The sequence below is a fragment of the Monopterus albus genome, unplaced genomic scaffold (genome assembly GCF_001952655.1).
Source record: "Monopterus albus unplaced genomic scaffold, M_albus_1.0 scaffold69.1, whole genome shotgun sequence".
Classification (NCBI taxonomy): Eukaryota; Metazoa; Chordata; class Actinopteri; order Synbranchiformes; family Synbranchidae; genus Monopterus; species Monopterus albus.
The window spans coordinates 2,552,830-2,557,452 of NW_018127949.1; the positions used below are offsets into that span (position 1 = coordinate 2,552,830).

General features: G+C 37.7%; 1 protein-coding gene across 1 annotated transcript in view; it reads right to left on the reverse strand.

Annotated features, from left to right (window-relative positions):
* Positions 1-4,623, reverse strand: part of LOC109963052 (calcium-activated potassium channel subunit alpha-1-like) — a 78,274-nt gene that overhangs the window by 64,915 nt on the left and 8,736 nt on the right. The gene's annotated exons all lie outside the window — the stretch shown is intronic.

Sequence of the window (4,623 nt, forward strand, 5' to 3'; positions counted from 1 at the left end):
AGAACCCCCCCCCCCAATTTTGAAAAATGAATTTCAAGCTCTGGAGAACAGAGAGGAACTGTGCCTATATGGATTTCTCATGATAAGCTGTTAGATTAACAATTTTAGATTGTTAATAAAAAAACTGACTAGATCAGCTTTACCACCAAACGAAACCAAAACTTTGCTAATACAAAGTACCACCAAAGGTTTTTGTGTGGATGAGAACATGAGCAACCGCTCAATACTAAGATTTCCACTTAAAAACATAACTACATCATTCTCAATATAATGACCAGGATCAAGGCTTCCAAAACAAACCCACACACACGCATGCACACAGTAAATATACAGGACGAGAGCAGCAAAGAGACTCTAGGAGTGTATCCATGGCAGCCACTGAGCTCCTGGTGTTTCTGCTCCACTGAGTGGGCTGCCTGCCTGTCTGTCTGCTGGGACTGGCATGATTCATAGAGCAGGAAATCGAGACAGGATGCAGAGGTTAGTCAGGCTCCCTGATGAAACACCCCACAGCCTAGATGCTTAAGCGACTCGGACTCTCTACCCCGTGACAACCTCCTTCTCCTCCACCTTAATGGTGTCACACATCCTCTCTCTTTCTCTGAGGCCTTTGTCCTCCAGCTCCGCTTGTCATAAGGAATTAGATGATGCACTAGAAGGCATTTAAGTCGTCAAGTCAATGAATATGGGATCGGCTCAAGATAAACTAGTGTCTATGTTCACCATTAGGAGCATACAGGGCACTGCAGAAAATGTGTTGTTTTTTTTTTTGGTCAACAAATCCCATGAAAAGACCAAAATCAGCAATAAATTGATACTTCTAACAAGTACCGTATTGCCCATGTAGCCCCATCCTGACACACCTTATTCCTCTGAACAGTACACCTTCAATGTAAATGACTAGCTAACCTGAACATGTACAGTACATGCACATTTCCAGAAGTACTGAGGACAGATATTTATTATCAAGAATCAATTAAACATTTAGTAACTGCAATTTACTTTTTACACCATTACATATTAATATAATGGAGTAAAAAGGTACAATATGTCCCTCATATAGTGGAGAAAAATAACCTATAGAAAATCAAGAAATACAGTAGTTGGCTTGTATAAAATAAGTTATTTACTTTACACCATTTAAGTAAAGCTGGCTTTTGCCCACCCACACAGCACAGATTTTAGCCATTCAAACTCCATTATTACTACTAAATAGCTTGCTGCACAAAGAAATTCAATCATGTTCAGAGCCATTAGTCAGAGACAAGCAGACCACCAGCAGGCCACGTTAGACTACAGCTTGTCCAGAGCCCTGCAGCACTAACCTCATAACACTGTGTAATAAGATGTCCACTTCACTTACTAGCTAACACAACCCACGAGATACAGGAACAGAAAATCCTGTAAAACAGCAATTTATAAATTAAAGGCAAGAGGTATCAGCCGTTTCCGGTAAGAGACAAGGTGTCTTATTATTTATGTGTGAATTGCACAGTGTTGTTTTAAGTTGGGAACAGTGTAGTGCGTTTGTCTCGTATAAAATGGGCAAATAGACAGTTTTTCCTACAATGAACCAAACCACAGAGACCTTCTAAGATTGCATAATTTATTTTGAAACAAAAACTTATCAGACTGCCCTTGAAACAGCCTCTGGGGGAAATTCAAGAAATACATTAGACACGACCGATAGGAACTTTGGCTTATGTTGATGGATATGAAAATTTAATTTGTTGAATGAGCCAATTAAATTCTAAAATAGCTTAGTGGATACATTTAGTTATTGATAATGATGATGGAGTGAGTGTCCCTCAGTTTTCTGTCAGGAGATGTGGTTAAATGTTTATCTCAATCTCACTGGTGAGTTCTGCAAGGATGTGAGGCTGAGTCACATCTTTAAGAAACATTTGGTTCTACAAGTGAGTGTAGGCAATCAGCCACGTGGTTAAGCATCTAAGATGATGAAAAGCATTCTTGACATTTAATGAAGTATTGTAATAGTGAAAAACAAGAGCTGCATCTTTTGTGAGGAAACACACTAAGTTCACATCGCTGTTATTGTCTAATTTAGCATTTAGAGAAATGTTATTTTAAAATAACCATGGCATTTGTAGTGATTGTCTTTATTTGAATAAGCACTACACTGTAGTAGTACAACCTGTAAAATCAGTTCTATAAATGAAATGCTACTATTCATTCTCAGTTGCTCATTGCCAGTGGTGGAAAGCAACTACATACACTTAAGTACAATTTTGATATATGTGTGTACTCAAGTATTTTCATTTTGTGCTTCTTCATACTTTGACTTCACTACATTTGAGGCAAGTATTGTACTGTTTACTCCACCATATTTTATAATTTGAGTTACTTTTCAGAATCAGATTAATTCAAAGATTCAAAGAGTTTATTGTCATATGGACAGTAAGGAAACAGGTTTCCATGGACAATGAAATTCTTCCTTTGCTGTCCACAATGAATGCCAAACAAAATAAAGTCTAAATATAAAATAGATAAATAATACAAAGTAAAGGCAATTTAAAAACAGCTGGTGAAAAATATAACAAAAATATAAGAATATATGCTACATCAGCTCTATGTGCAACAGTAAGCAGTGAACGTGCAATTACATGTGTGCAAAATGAGAATGTAAACAGTCGGGTGGAATTACATGAAGTAATTCCTGATTTTAAACTCCTGTCAGTTGTTTAGGAGTTTGATGGCAGAGGGAAAGAAAGAGTTCTTTAGTCTAGACGCCCTGTATTTCACACTTCTGTACCTCTGGCCTGAGGGTAGAGGACAGAGGTAAAACAGTCTGTGCTGGGGGTGGGTGGGAACCTGGTAATCTTCTCCGCAGTCTTTACCACTCACTGCAGGCATTTGTGGTTCATAGAAGTAGTGCTGCTATACCACATGGTGATACAGCTGGTCAAGATGCTCTCAACAATGCAGATGTAGAAGTTGCTGAGGATCCTAGGCAACATGCCAAACCTCCTCAGCCTCCTCCGGAAGTACAGCCGCTTTTGGACCTGTTTGACCAGCTCTGTGGTGTTAACTGTCCAAGTGAGGTCCTTACTGATGTAGACGCCCTGGTATTTAAAGCTGCTCACCCTTTCCACTTCAAGCTCAAAGCTTAATACAAAAATTACAGCATAATCATAAGACTTTATTGATCTTTGGTGGCAAATTCACAAGCTACCCAGCAGCATGTAAAGTGCATCCAATTATATACATAAAAGGTAGTTAAAACTACAGTAGTTCCCCCTTTATCAACTGTAACATTAAATATGTACACAATAATGCACTAGTAACTATAATTCAATATGAAGTACATTAAAATAAATGTGCCATTCTGAACAATGAGTACTTTTACTATTAGTACTTTGTTTTGATGCTAATAGTTGAGTGCTTAATATAGCCTATATACTATGGGTGTTGCTGTTTGTATGAACTCTGATGAAGTAAAAATGAAGCTCACTAGTAAAATACACGTGATAAATATCATTGGGGATGCTTTGTTTTCTTTCCAGAACTCTGAACAATGCCCCTTCTCATGTGAAAGTGTTCCATCTATTTCAGCTAACACAACGCTCTGGTCTGATGTGATTTTCTGAGAGTGCACGTCCCTATTTTAATGAATGAAGAAACACCGGTTGTGTCAGGAATGTTACAGCCATTAAACAGGCTTAATTGGCATCATGCTGTTATCCCCCAGCACTTTAATGACCATGTCTAAAAATGTATGCTGGACACACACTGGCCATGACAGTTTACTGCCAGTTAAGTCAGAGTTCAAAGATTAAAGATTTGCTATTCATGACATTCCTGTGTCCAATTATTTTTCAGAAGGCTCAGATGGCTGATTTCATCTTAAGGTCACATGCAAATAGATGCCTTCAATGAAGACGTAGAGCTGCATTTTAATTCCTTTCTGTATGAAAAAAAGCGTATTCAGTTATAATCATTAAGTGTATTGTTGATATTTATTTTTATAAAAGTTTGTTTTAGTTAGCCACCTACACATAGAGGGTTAATCTTCTTCCACTGGACTATTTTAATGACATTAAATAAAGATGGGATACATTTTTAATAAGTTCAGACACCAGAAAAGTACATGTAGGCATTATAGCACATTTCTTTTGTGCCACTTTGATCAATAGTCAGTCTCCAAATTTAGGTTTCACTACCTAATCTGGTCCTCCTGACACCACAGGTCATTGATCAACACCGTTAGCCTATTCTATGATCATTTCTCACAGAGGCAGTATATTAAACCAGAATAGTTTGTGACACAATTTCTGCAAAAGTGAATAAATTATTAAAACATATTAATATAGATCACATTCAAAATGAATCACTTTCTCAGATGAGGAAAAACTTCCCAAAATATCCAAGTCTCATATCTGATCTACGGCACCTTGGGAATACAAAATAACACTAATGGTATCACACATCATATTTAGCTATACTTCCTTCTAATCAATGAATCACCGACTGAATTACCACAATTATTTAGTTAACACTGACATAAATGTATAATCATCAAATGGGGTAGTAAACTGAACCTCCCATCCATCCATTTTCCTCCGCTTATCCGGGACCGGGTCGCGGAGGCCGCAGTCACTTCCT